This window comes from Anabrus simplex, chromosome 14, assembly GCF_040414725.1.
Source record: "Anabrus simplex isolate iqAnaSimp1 chromosome 14, ASM4041472v1, whole genome shotgun sequence".
Classification (NCBI taxonomy): Eukaryota; Metazoa; Arthropoda; class Insecta; order Orthoptera; family Tettigoniidae; genus Anabrus; species Anabrus simplex.
In genome coordinates this window covers 17,729,325-17,744,411 of record NC_090278.1, presented here as the reverse complement: position 1 = coordinate 17,744,411, position 15,087 = coordinate 17,729,325, and the positions used below count along the sequence as shown (strand labels likewise).

Sequence of the window (15,087 nt, the reverse complement as noted above, 5' to 3'; positions counted from 1 at the left end):
CGTTGTAGACTTAATACTTAATTTTTTAGTTACCTGTAACATCCAATTGTAACCTTTTCCTTTCCTATAGGAGTAGTATAATGCAGGGATTCGGCCGCCTCCTCCTCCTCCCGCCGCCTCCTCCGCCGCCTCCTCCGCCGCCTCCTCCACCGCCGCCGCCCGCGGGAAATTAGAATTTTGGCAGAAATTTGAATTTTGGCGGGAGATTTGAATTTGTAAACAAAGCCACGTGCTTTTGGACAGCTGTCATCGACAACAACGCATCGCTAACCTCACTGCTGCCATCTTGACGGGCCTAAACCTCACTAGTGCCAACTTAACCTAAATAGCATGAGGTAAACAAACCCACGTGTTTTTTGACAGCCACGTGCTTTTTGACAGACAACAACGCATCGCTAACCTCAGTACTGCCATCTTGACGGGCCTAAACCTCAGTAGTGCCAACTTAACCTCACTAGCGCGAGGTAAACAAAGCCACGTGCTTTTTGACAGCCACGTGCTTTTTGACAGATTTGTAAACAAAGCCACGTGCTTTTTGACAGCTCGCATCAACAACAACGCATCGCAAACCTCAGTACTGCCATCTTGACGGGCCTAACCTTAGTGGTACCAACTTAACCTCACTAGCATGAGGTAAACAAAGCCACGTGCTTTTTGACAGCCACGTGGTTTTCGACAGATTTGTAAACAAAGCCACGTGCTTTTTGACAGACAACAACGCATCGCTAACATCAGTACTGCCATCTTGACGGGCCTAAACCGCAGTAGTACCAACTTAACCTAACTAGCGCGAGATAAACAAAGCCACGTGCTTTTTGACAGCCACGTGCTTTTTTGACAGCTGTCATCCGCCATCTTTAAACTACAGAGCACCGTGCTGCCCTCTTTCGTCACCCGTCATCGGCAGTGCTGCCATCTTGACGGGCCTAAACCTTAGTGCTACCAACTTAACCTCACTAGCTCGAGATAAACAAATCCACGTGCTTTTTGACAGCCACGTGCTTTTTTGATAGCTGTCATCCGCCATCTTTAATCTATAGAGCACAGTGCTGCCCTCTTTAGCTACTTACCTTTGAAATGTGGTGGCGGATAATTTGAAAAATGCTTTTCGACAAGCAGCCATCTTTAATCCAGAGAGAACAGTGCTGCCCCGGTGGCGGCAAATTGAAAAATTCCACGTGCTCTTGTTTGAAAACAAACTCACGTGCTTTTTTGACAGCTGTCATCTGCCATCTTTAATCTATAGAGCACAGTGCTGCCCTCTTTAGTTTGAAATGTGGTGGTGGTAAATTCCACGTGCTCTTGTTTGGAAACAAAGCCATGTGCTGTTTTGACAGCTGTCATCCGCCATCTTTAATCAACAGAGCACTGTGCTACTATCATGCGGGCAATTTCATCACCTGTCATCCGCCATCTTTAATCCACAGAACACCGTGCTGCCCTCTTTATGGCTACTACCTTAAGCACGTAGTAGCGGGCAATTTGAAAAGTTCTGTTAGCTATCATCCACCATCTTTAATCAAGAGATCACCGTGCTGCCATCTTTAGCTAGATACCTTTGAAATGTGGTGGCGGCAAATTGAAAAATTCTACGTGCTCTTGTTTGGAAACAAACTCACGTGCTTTTTCGACAGCTACCATCCGCCATCTTTAATCAACAGAGCATAGTGCTGCCCTCTTTAGTTTTAAATGTGGTGGCGGCAAATTCCACGTGCTCTTGTTTGGAAACAAAGCCATGTGCTTTTTTGACAGCTGTCATCCGCCATCTTTAATCCAGAGAGCACCGTGCTGCACTCTTTATCGTAGTAGATGTAAATTCGTCACCTGTCATCCGCAGTGCTGCCATCTTTAGCTAGATACCTTTGAAATGTGGTGGTGGATAATTTTAAAAGAAAAATTCTACAGGAGCCCTCCCTCGACGCTAATTGCATAAGATGGCGGCTATACATGACTCCTTAAGGGTGCTTACGCAAGATGGCTGCTATACACAGGTTCTTATGAGACGCCCTTGGGATGCTTGCGCAAGATGGCAGTTATACATGGCTCCTTATGAGATGCCCTAGGGATGCTTGCGCAAGATAGCGGCTGCTCTTATGGGACGGCTTAAGGGTCCTTGCACAAGATGGCTTGAGACGCCCTAAGGATGCTTGCGCAAGATGGCGGACGCAAGATGGCGGCTATACACAACTCCTTATGAGACGCTTTAAGGGTGCTTGCGCAAGATGGTTGCTACTCTTATGAAGAATGCTAGCTTAGAGGCTAACGTGTCGTGCTAGTTCGATTCATTAAATTTAGGGCTTAAATGCGAAATGTTAAATATCTCGAAAACGGTGCATCGTAGAGCAAAACGGACAAAATTTTTCTGCCCAATACCTCGGTTCGCAGTACGAGGAACATGATAGCATAAGTCTAATGATGAGATCGACGGTTCGGTTCCTACTTAGGCCCTTTGGCATTCACTCTGTTTTAGCTTGTATTGAAGCAAGTCTTCGTAACATGATCAGGTCTAGCTATGGTAGAGAGTATAACGTGCCGTGCTAGTTCGATTCATTAAATTTAGGGCTTAAATGCAAAATGTTAAATATCTCGAAAACGGTGCATCGTAGAGCAAAACGGATAAAATTTTTCCACCTGATACCGAGGTTCGCAGTATGAGGAACAAGAAAACTATAGTCTAATGATGGGATCAACGGTTCGGTTCCTACTTAGGCCCTTTGGCATTTGCTCTGTTTTAGCTTGTATTGAAGCGAGTCTTCGTAACATGATCAGGTCTAGCTATGGTAGAGAGTATAACGTACCGTGCTGGCTCGACTTGAGCCCTTTGGCATTGGCAGCTATCTATTTCTACAAGATGGTGGCTGCTCTTATGAGAAACAAGATGCCTTGAGACGTCCTAGGGATGCTTACGCAAGATGGCAGACACAAAATGGTGACTATACATAGCTCCTTATGAGACAGCCTAGGGGTGCTCGCACAAGATGGCGGCTACTCTTATGAAGAAAGCTAGCTTAGAGGCTACTGCGCAAGATAACAGCTGCTGTTATGCATGCGGTGGAAGGTAATTTGAAATTCTATATGCTTAATCAACAGAGCACCCTGCTGCCCTCTTTAGCTGAAATGTGGTGGTGGATAATTTGAAAAATTCTTTTGACAGCTGTCATCTTTAAACAATGGCGACTATACATAGGCTGTTAAGGCCTTATCATTCTCCTCCTCCTCCTCCTCCTCCTCCTCCTCCTCCTCCTACTCTACCTCCTCCTCCGCCTCTTATGTCAAGGCATAGCTTTATATCGAACAAGTTTAAACCTGCATCGCGAAGGCAAGCGTGTGCAGCGATAACATTATTGTGCATGTTTAGACTTTCGAAACATAAGAAGAGTAGAATCAAACGCTGTACTCCATACGACATGTGATCAGAACATAGATTTATGCGTTTCAGAAAACAAAATAAGTGATCAAGACTAGATTCGAACACTGTACTCAATACATCATGTGTTTAGAATATGTCAGGGGATACCCTTGTTCTAAGAAGATCAGATTGAAACATAACAAGACTAGAATAGAACACTGTAATCGATGTTGTTAACTTCAACATTTGATCAGAACATTGATTGATGTGTTCAGAACACAAAATAAGTGATCATGACTAGAATCGAACACTGTACTCGATACAACATGTGATCAGAACATTGATCGATGTGTTCAGAACACAAAATAAGTGATCAAGACTAGAATCGAACACTGTACTCAATACAACATGTGTTTAGAACATGTTAGGGGGTACCCTTGTTCTAAGAAGATCAGAATGAAACATAACAATACTAGAATCGAACACTGTAATCGATGTTGTTAACCTCAACATATGATCAGAACATTGTTTGATGTGTTCAGAGCAAAAGTACAATTTTGATGATTTGCTTAGTGTAAAATCAAAAACTATGGAAACACACTGTGCACATATCGCGTAGCTAACTCGCTCAGTAAGCAATATTGCAAAACTACAACTTCAATGATTTGCATAGTGTAAAAAATCAAAAACACACTGTACCCATACTGCGCAGCTAACTCGCTCGGTAAACGATATAGCCGAAGTATAACTTCAAATTATTTTCCTTCCATCATTCGTCTTGTGTGAAAATCAGTCGAACAAGTTATCGCATAAACATGGCTGAAAAAAAAATCGTGATAGGGTATGGAACCCAGGGGTTACATCTTATCAGAAGGGCAAAAAGGATGAAAGGACTCTTCCTCCTCCTTACCGCACATTCCTTGTAGGGCTAATTGGCTGAAGGGCTAATAGGCAAAAGGGCTAATGGGCTAAAGGGCTAATGGGCAGAAGGGCTAATGGGCAAAAGGGCTAAAGGAGCAACAACCTCATCGATCGCTATCAGCAAGAACGCTTGTACTTTGTTAAGTGTAGAAAATTAATCTTTATTGGTAAATGGTTTTATGTTCAGAACAAGGAATGGAACCTAGGGGTTACGTCTTACCTAATAAAATCCCTGAGGTGCGATGAGTTACGTTTTTCGAACTAGTGTTTGGAACACTGAACTTTTTCAAGATGGCAAGAGTGAGGTTAGCAATGTTCTGTTGTTGGATTATAAATTCAGCGCTACAATATGCGTAAGGTGGCAGCCCTTGAGGTTTACCGCCGTAAAGATGGCAAGAGTGAGGTCAGCAATGTTCCGTTGTTGGATTTTAAATTCCCCGCTATAACATGCATAAGATGGCAGCCTTGAGGTTTACCGCCGTAAAGATGGCAGCAGTGAGGTTAGCGACGCTCTATTGTCCTCCAAAGTGAGGTTAGGGTCCGTCAAGAAGACAGCTGTCAAAAAAGCACGTGGCTATGTTTACCAAACAAGAGCACGTGGTCGTGACCTCACGGTCACGTAGTATGCTGCTTCAGCATGTAAAGTTCAATGTCTACACCTACGTAGTTAACACTCTGCTATGTTCACTTACACATAACTATTTTTTATGCTTTAAGTTCGTGCACATAGGTTATGTTAAGATAGCAGCACAAGTGCAAGCGATGGTCGCACGCTCGCGTAGAGGTTGTTTAGTACGATAGTTGATGTATGCATTATCAAAAGGTGATATGTACACGCTTGTAAACCTTGCTATTCTTACTGCTACTATGTTCGCAAGATTTTCAAACATCGCTATTCTTTATGCTTTAAGTTCGTTCGCTTAGGTCATGCTAAAGTAGCAGCGCAAACACATGTGAACGTAGTACATTCTAGCGGGATGTGTTAATATAGTTGATGCATGCAGAATCGAAAGGTGTTGTGTACACACTTTGAAACTTAACTGTTCTTCGTGCTTTAAATCCGTGCACATAGGTTATGCTAAGATAGCAGCAAACTCTAGCGGGAGAAGTTTTGTACTCTAGCTGATGCATGTATAATCGATAGGCAATGCGTACACGCTTTTAAAACATTGCTATTCTTACTGCTGCTGCTATGTTCACAAGATTTTTATACATCAGTATTCTTTATGCTTTAAGTTCATTCGTATAAGTTATACTAAGTTAGCAGCATACTTATAAGGTTGTTGCACGCTCTAGTGGAAAAAGTTTAGTAAGAAAGATGATGCATGCAAAATCGATAGGTGATGTGTACACGCTTTGAACCTGGGTATTCTTTGTGCTTTAAGTTCCTGCACATAGGTTATGTTAGGATTGCAGCACACACAAGCGATGATTGCACGCTGTTGTAGAAGAAGTTTAGTACGAGAGTCGATGCATACATCATCGATAGGTGATGTGTACACGCTTTGAAACATAGCTCTTCCTTGTGCTTTAAGTTCGTGCACATGGGTTAGGGATACACAAAAGCGATTGATACATGCTCTAGCCGAAGAAGCCTAGTACGATAGTCGACGCATGCATCATCGATACGTGATGTGTACACGCTATTCTTTATGCTTTAAATTCACGCACATAGGTAGCAGCACACAATTGCGATCGTTGTACACTCTAGCGGGAGAAGTTTATTACGATAGTCGATGTATGCAAAATGGATAGGTGATGTGTACGCGCTTTGGAATATAGCTATTCTTTGTGCTTTAGCTTTATTCACATACGTTAGCAATACACATATGCGATCGTTGTACACTGTGGCGGTAAAAAATAGTCGATGCATGCAAAATCAATAGGTGATATGTACACGCTGTTAAACATCGTTACTTGTTGTGCTTTAAGTTCGCCGGTATAGGTTATGCTCAGTTAGCAGTACAATCTAGCGGAAGAAGTTTAGTACCAGAGTCGATGCATGCAAAATCGATAGGTGATGTGTACACGCTTTGAACTCAAATATTCTTTGTAGTTTAAGTTCATGCGTATAGGTTATGCTGAGATAGCAGCACAATCTAGCGGAAAGAGTTTAGTACGAGAGTCGATGCATGCAAATTCGGTAGGTGACGTGTACACGCTTTGAAACATAGCTATTCATTGTACTTTAAAGTCATGCTAAGATAGCAGCATGATCTAGCGGAAGAAGTTTAGTACGAGGATCGATGTATGTAAAATCGATAGGTGATGTGTACGCGCTTTGAAACATGGCTATTCATACTGCTGCTCTGTTCCCAAGATTTTTAAACATGGCTAATCCTAATGCTGCTCTTAGCGACGTCGAGCTAAGGATTGATTACATGACCGTGACGTCACGACCACGTGCTCTTGTTTGGTAAACATAGCCACGTGCTTTTTTGACAGCTGTCTTCTTGACGAACCCTAACCTCACTTTGGAGGACAATAGAGCGTCGCTAACCTCACTGCTGCCATCTTTACGGCGGTAAACCTCAAGGCTGCCACCTTTTGCATGTTATAGCGGGGAATTTAAAATCCAACAACGGAACATTGTTAACCTCACTCTTGCCATCTTTACGGCGGTAAACCTCAAGGCTGCCACCTTATGCATGTTGTAGCGCGGAATTTAAAATCCAACAACAGAACATTGCTAAACTCTCTGCTATCATGTTGAAAAGTTCAGTGTTCCAAACACTAGTTCGAAAAACGTAACTCATCGCACCTCGGGGATTTTATTACGTAAGACGTAACCCCTAGGTTCCATTCCTTGTTCTGAACATAAAACCATTTACCAATAAAGATTAATTTTCTACAAAGTACAAGCGTTCTTGCTGATAGCGATCGACGAGGTTGTTGCACCTTTAGCCCTTTAGCCCTTTAGCCCATTAGCCCTTTAGCCCATTAGCCCTTTAGCCCATTAGCCCTTTAGCCAAGGAATGTGCGGTAAGGAGGAGGAAGAGTCCTTTCATCCTTTTTGCCCTTCTGATTAGATGTAACCCCTGGGTTCCATACCCTATCACGATTTTTTTTCAGCCATGTTTATGCGATAACTTGTTCGACTGATTTTCACACAAGACGAATGATGGAAGGAAAATAATTTGAAGTTATACTTCGGCTATATCGTTTACCGAGCGAGTTAGCTGCGCAGTATAGGTACAGTGTGTTTTTGATTTTTTACACTATGCAAATCATTGAAGTTGTAGTTTTGCAATATTGCTTACTGAGCGAGTTAGCTACGCGATATGTGCACAGTGTGTTTCCATAGTTTTTGATTTTACACTAAGCAAATCATCAAAATTGTACTTTTGCTCTGAACACATCAAACAATGTTCTGATCATATGTTGAGGTTAACAACATCGATTACAGTGTTCGATTCTAGTATTGCTATGTTTCATTCTGATCTTCTTAGAACAAGGGTACCCCCTAACATGTTCTAAACACATGTTGTATTGAGTACAGTGTTCGATTCTAGTCTTGATCACTTATTTCGTGTTCTGAACACATCGATCAATGTTCTGATCACATGTTGTATCGAGTACAGTGTTCGATTCTAGTCATGATCACTTATTTTGTGTTCTGAACACATCAATCAATGTTCTGATCACATGTTGAAGTTAACAACATCGATTACAGTGTTCTGTTCTAGTCTTGTTATGTTTCAATCTGATCTTCTTAGAACAAGCGTAACCCCTGACATATTCTAAACACATGATGTATTGAGTACATTGTTCGATTCTAGTCTTGATCACTTATTTTGTTTTCTGAACGCATCAATCAATGTTCTGATCACATGTCGTATCGAGTACAGCGTTTGATTCTACTCTTCTTATGTTTCGAAAGTCTAAACATGCACAATAATGTTATCGCTGCACGCGCTTGCCTTCGCGATGCAGGTTTAAACTTGTTCGATATAAAGCTATGCCTTGACATAAGAGGCGGAGGAGGAGGTAGAGAAGGAGGTGGAGGAGGGGGAGGAGGAGGAGGAGAATGATAAGGCCTTAACAGCCTATGTATATTCGCCATTGTTTTTAAAGATGATAGCTGTCAAAAGAATTTTTCAAATTATCCACCACCACATTTCAGCTAAAGAGGGCGGCAGGGTGCTCTGTTGATTAAGCACATAGAATTTCAAATTGCCCTCCACCACATGCATAACAGCAGCTGTTATCTTGCGTAGTAGCCTCTAAGCTAGCTTTCTTCATAAGAGTAGCCGCCATCTTGTGCGAGCACCCCTAGGTCGTCTCATAAGGAGCTATGTATAGTCACCATTTTGTGTCTGCCATCTTGCGTAAGCATCCCTAGGACGTCTCAAGGCATCTTGTTTCTCATAAGAGCAGCCACCATCTTGAAGAAATAGATAGCTGCGAATGCCAAAGGGCTTAAGTAGGAATCGAACCGTTGATCTCATCATTAGACTATGTTTTTTCTTGTTCCTGATACTACGAACCTACGTATTAGGCGGAAAAATTTTGTCCGTTTTGCTCTACGATACATCGTTTTCGAGATATTTAACATTTTGCATTTAAGCCTCTAAATTTAATGAATCGAACCTGCACGGTACGTTATACTCTCTACTATAGCTAGACCTGATCATGTTACGAAGACTCGCTTCAATACAAGCTAAAACAGAGCAAATGCCAAAGGGCCTAAGTAGGAACCGAACCGTTGATCCCATCATTAGACTATGATTTTCTTGTTCCTCATACTGCGAACCTGGGTATTAGGCAGAAAAATTTTGTCCGTTTTGCTCTACGGTGCACCGTTTTCGATATATTTAACATTTTGCATTTAAGCCCTAAATTTAATGAATCGAACTATCACGACACGTTAGCCTCTAAGCTAAGAGTAGCAACCATCTTGCGCAAGCACCCTTAAAGCGTCTCATAAGGAGTTATGTATAGCCGCCATCTTGTGTCCGCCATCTTGCGCAAGCATCCTTAGGGAGTCTCTAGCCAAGGACCCTTAAGCCGTCCCATAAGAGCAGCCGCTATCTTGCGCAAGCATCCCTAGGGTATCTCATAAGGAGCCATGTATAACTGCCATCTTGCGCAAGCATCCCAAGGGCGTCTCATAAGAACCTGTGTATAGCAGCCATCTTGCGTAAGCACCCTTAAGGAGTCATGTATAGCCGCCATCTTACGCAATTAGCGTCGAGAGAGGGCTGCTGTAGAATTTTTCTTTTTAAATTATCCGCCACCACTTTTCAAAGGTATCTAGCTAAAGATGGCAGCACTGCGGATGACAGGTGACGAATTTACATCTACTACGATAAAGAGGGCAGCACGGTGCTCTCTGTATTAAAGATGGCGGATGACAGCTGTCAAAAAAGCACATGGCTATGTTTACCAAACAAGAGCACGTGGAATTTGCCGCCATCACATTTCAAACTAAAGAGGGCAGCACTATGCTCTGTTGATTAAAGATGGCGGATGGTAGCTGTCGAAAAATCACGTGAGTTTGTTTCCAAACAAGAGCACGTGGAATTTTTCAATTTGCCGCCACCACATTTCAAAGGTATCTAGCTAAAGATGGCAGCACGGTGCTCTCTTGATTAAAGATGGCGGATGATAGCTAACAGTACTTTTCAAATTGCCCGCTACTACGTGCTTAAGGTAGTAGCCATAAAGAGGGCAGCACGGTGTTCTGTGGATTAAAGATGGCGGATAACAGGTGATGAAATTGCCCGCATGATAGTAGCACAGTGCTCTGTTGATTAAAGATGGCGGATGACAGCTGTCAAAAAAGCACATGGCTTTGTTTCCAAACAAGAGCACGTGGAATTTACCACCACCACATTTCAAACTAAAGAGGGCAGCACTGTGCTCAAAGATGGCAGATGACAGCTGTCAAAAAAGCACGTGAGTTTGTTTTCAAACAAGAGCACGTGGAATTTTTCAATTTGCCGCCACCACATAGAGGGCAGCACTGTTCTCTCCGGATTAAAGATGGCTGCTTGTCGAAAAGCATTTTTCAAATTATCCGCCACCACATTTCAAAGGTAAGTAGCTAAAGAGGGCAGCACTGTGCTCAAAGATGGCGGATGACAGCTATCAAAAAAGCACGTGGCTGTCAAAAAGCACGTGGATTTGTTTATCTCGAGCTAGTGAGGTTAAGTTGGTAGCACTAAGGTTTAGGTCTGTCAAGATGGCAGCACTGCCGATGATAGGTGATGAAAGAGGGCAGCACGGTGCTCTGTAGTTTAAAGATGGCGGATGACAGCTGTCAAAAAAGCACGTGGCTGTCAAAAGCACGTGGCTTTGTTTATCTCGAGCTAGTTAGGTTAAGTTGGTACCACCGAGGTTTATTCCCGACAAGATGGCAGTACTGAGGTTAGCGATGCGTTGTTGTCTGTCAAAAAGCACGTGGCTTTGTTTACAAATCTGTCAAAAAGCACGTGGCTGTCAAAAAGCACGTGGATTTGTTTATCTCGCACTAGTTAGGTTAAGTTGGCACTACTGAGGTTTAGGCCCGTCAAGATGGCAGTACTGAGGTTAGCGATGCGTTGTTGTCTGTCAAAAAGCACGTGGCTGTCAAAAAACACGTGGCTTTGTTTACCTCATGCTAGTTAGGTTAAGTTGGCACTAGTGAGGTTTAGGCCCGTCAAGATGGCAGCAGTGAGGTTAGCGTTGCGTTGTTGTCGATGACAGCTGTCAAAAAGCACGTGGCTTTGTTTACAAATTCAAATCTCGCGCCAAAATTCAAATTTCCCGCGGGCGGCGGCGGCGGAGGCGGAGGCGGCGACGGAGGAGGAGGCGGAGGAGGCGGCGGGAGGAGGAGGAGGCGGCCGAATCCCTGCATTATACTACTTATAGGTACGAACTTTCGCATCCCAACCCTTATTTGTGGTCCGGTCTCGTTTGTTTGTAGTAAGACGTCGTGGCAGACCACACAGACGTGAAGCAGTAGAACCCTGTGTCCCAGTGTTTTTGTGTTATCCTAGATAGTTTAACCTCCATATTATTGGTATTTTCCTCAGTTTCATTATTACCGGCTGTCATTAGCTTCATTACATAGCTAACCCTACTATCTTGTAGTGTACTCATTTCTTCTAATGTTGGTACCTCTCCTAGACATTAATTATCCCGCAAACCAGTGACTGGACGTAGCGTCTTACGACGATGTCCAACAACTAACCAAGAAGAAGTAATATATCGTTTCCGAAATTCAGCCCGTTCTACTGACTGATACAAGTCGAATTTGTTCTCAAGGAGTTTGTTTAAAGTGATTAAACTACATTAAAATATCAGGTTTTGTTTCGAAGTGTCGGGTATGTTGTAATATAAGACGCTTGTTAGCCAGATATACAGCTTATTTCGTTAATTGTGTTACAGATTCTCTTTACTGAGTAAAATTGTGATTTCTATCATTTCACACTGAGTCCACAACCTGTGACATATTGTCGGTAATGTTCAAGTTTCAATAATTTACTTTTGCCAAACTTACAGATCTCAATTGAGAACCGTAAGAAGTTAATACCGGTACTAATCTTTCTGAGTTTCAGCATTGGATATATTTTTAATATTTAATATGTTCAAATTTTCTTACATTTTACTTTTAATTAAAAATGCAAAATGAACACGCAAATAACTAGCTTTCTTGAAAACTCATAGCCTTTGCGTTGCAAGTGCCAGCAAGTCGTGTGTTGAAACAATATATTGTATAGTGAAATTTAGTGAAATGAGGATTTTTCCTGAACAGCTACGCAGGTGAAGAAATGCGGATGATAGTTTCAGAAAGAAACTACTCGCAGTAATGCATAATTTTAATTATTGTGTTGATGTGTTATTTACCTCTGTGTGCGATTTAAAAGTGACACTGCGAATGTTCTTTACACTGTCGGCTGCGAAAGATGGTAGTAGGGTTCGAAATCTTGAGAGTTGCTCCGTTCACCATATCTGTAAGGTTATCGTTTGTACAATTCTTGGTACCTATATCAGTGTTGTATTAGAGAGATTCTTCTGTACACATCATTACCCCACAACAGCTCTATCCGGTATTTGCTTCTGATGTTTTAGTTAATAGTAGGCTGCCTCGCTTCCATAAGATATTTACTGATTTATTGGTGCGTAAAAGATCTTCTTCAGGGATGAGTGGTGGTAAGTTTGCATGGTTGTAAATCCCAGGATTGGCAGCCCTGAAAATCGTTTCCACGGTTTCCAAATTTTCTCATTAATTAATCTTAATTAATGCATCTAATTTCCTAATCTTAAGCCCTTTTCCTTAAATTTTTTAGTGCAACATTAAACTATTAGAAGGAATGGAAGGAAAGTCTTCTGGAATAAATTCTGGCTCTGGAAACTGTAAAAGGTTGTTAATTTCATGTAAAACCAGTAATATATCTTTGTTGACATCCAGTTTCTACTTTGAACCAGTTTGTTCTTCCTATCGTAGTCTTCGTACTACTTACCCATGGCTTTATGGCTTTTATAATTGGTTCTTCTCCTCTCCCTGCCTTCTTTATAACAGTGCCCACAAGACAACTGGCCGTGGTACACTGTTATATGCCTTCTCATTATCTATAAGTATCATCACTAAATTCTGCCCAAACTCCTATCTTTTCTCCATTATGTTCTTTGAATCGACAGACTGAAAACTTGAAAAATTATGTTACACTGAGTGTGGAGCAGGCACCATACAGATGTGAAACATGGATTATAACTGGTGCAGAGGGAAACAGAGTTGAAGCATTTTAAATGCCGTGTTATCAGAAGTTGTTGAAGATCAGGTGAATATAACATGTCTCAAATAAAGATATAATGAATCAGCTTGATGAGAGGAGAATGGTTTGTCAGAATTTGATCCTAAGAAGGAAAATTTTGATAGAACAAATCTCAAGACACTGGAGTGCAGTGCAAAGGAAGAAATGGTGGAAATATTCCAAGATACGGACCTGGGTGATCAGAGTGATTTGCAAATGGAGTAATCACTGTATTTACAGGAAGAGTGGTGGGTTTCAATCGTGATCAACTTACGTTGGATTATTAAAAAGTCAAGTCATCTTGCTGTGGCTTCAGTTTCATATAAAACTCTATGTTATATAGCTGTGAATATGACATTAGGAGTCATGTATAAATAGGGTTCCTTTGACTATGATCTCAATTTCAAAAGATATGTTAAATTAGATTTCCTATGGAAGTGATCACTTCATTAGAAGTCATGTAAAACTGGAGGCCCTTAGCTATTATTTTAGTATGTCATAGAAAACATGAGGTCCTATAAGTAAGATCACGATATCAACAGTCATGCAAAATTTTGTGTCTTTCCAGTATTATCATGTCAGATTGGTGATACAAAGCTAGAACAGGTTGATAATTTTAAATATTTAGGTTGTGTGTTCTCCCAGGATGGTTATATAATAAGTGGGATTGAATCAAGGTGTCTTAAAGCTAATGCAGAGTGCTCGCAGTTGTAATCGACAGGATTCTGTAAGAAGGAAGTCAGTTCTCAGACGAAACTATCTTTACATCAGTCTGTTTTCAGACCAACTTTGCTTTACGGGAATGAAAGCTGGGTGGACTCAGGATATCTTATACATAAGTTAGAATTAACAGATATGAAAGTAGCAAGAATGATTGCTGGTACAAACAGGTGGAAACAATGGCAGGAGGGTACTCGGAATGAGGAGATAAAGACTAACATATGAATAGTAACACAGTAAGGTTTCCACCTATTCAGTACTAATATGTATTTACAATGTTATTAATTACATGGAACTAGTTTCGACCCACCTAGGGGTCATCATCAGCCATATTAAAGCATACATAAGTATTTTGTGAATCCTAAAACATGTTATTTTTAACTGTAATAATCGTATGGATTTTATAATTTATAAAGTGAAGTTTGGTAATGAGATGAGAAATGTTAGTATGGTACAGGTGAGTAGTAAATAATAATATATATACAAACAAGTTTGGAAACAAAGTACTAGTGGGGTGCTTAGAGTTGTAAAAATATAACCTCGTGGATGTCAGTAGTCTTCGTACTAAAGAAACAATGTAAAATAACACATATAAACATATATACAAGTATGTACAAAGTCTGGAGAGTAAAGAGTGATACTCTTTTAATGTCGAGTTGGCTTGACACTGATCACTTAAGCGAAGAAATTAGGTATTTGGTGTATTAAAGCTGTGTTGGTCAGTTGCGTTGTTGTTGTTGGACGTGAAGTTGTTTTTGAATTTCTTCGTAATCATGAATGAGCAATCAATTAATGCCTCCACCACCCTCTTAAAACTCAACACTATTGATTCTCATATCAAATTCACACTAGAATCCGAATCAAATCAAAAAATCAACTTCCTAGATTTAACTATCACTAGAAACTCAGATTCTTTCAGTTATAAAATATTCAGAAAACCTACTCAAACAGCCTCCACCATTTGCCAAGATTCAGTGCACCCCCATTCCCACAAACGAGCCACATACAACAACCTAGTTCACCGAGCCTTCAGCATACCTATGTCCAAGAACGATCTAAAGAACGAACTTAACACAATTCGCGGAATTGCAAAATACAACGGCTTAAGCAATCATTTTATAGAAAGTACAATCAATAAACACAAACATCGCCCTAAAACTATCCTCAAAAAAGAAGTGACTAAACCTCTAACATTTTCCACCTTCACGTTCAACAATGATATCTACAAGTTAACCAATATCTTCAAGAAACAAGGCGTTAAAATAGCCTTCAAAACCAACAATAAGAACACAAACGTCTTACACAATACTTCACACATCAACAAGACCAGCAGTTTTTTAAAATCAGGAGTTTACAGGA

The 15,087-nt window shown here is 41.1% G+C and overlaps 1 protein-coding gene across 1 annotated transcript in view; it reads left to right on the top strand.

Moving 5' to 3' along the window:
- Positions 1-11,495: 11,495 nt before the first annotated feature.
- Positions 11,496-15,087, top strand: part of LOC137502976 (uncharacterized) — a 64,518-nt gene continuing 60,926 nt past the window's right edge. The window contains exon 1 of the mRNA XM_068230258.1: positions 11,496-11,577. The gene's annotated coding sequence lies outside the window, so the exon portion shown is untranslated. The remainder of the gene's footprint in view (positions 11,578-15,087) is intronic.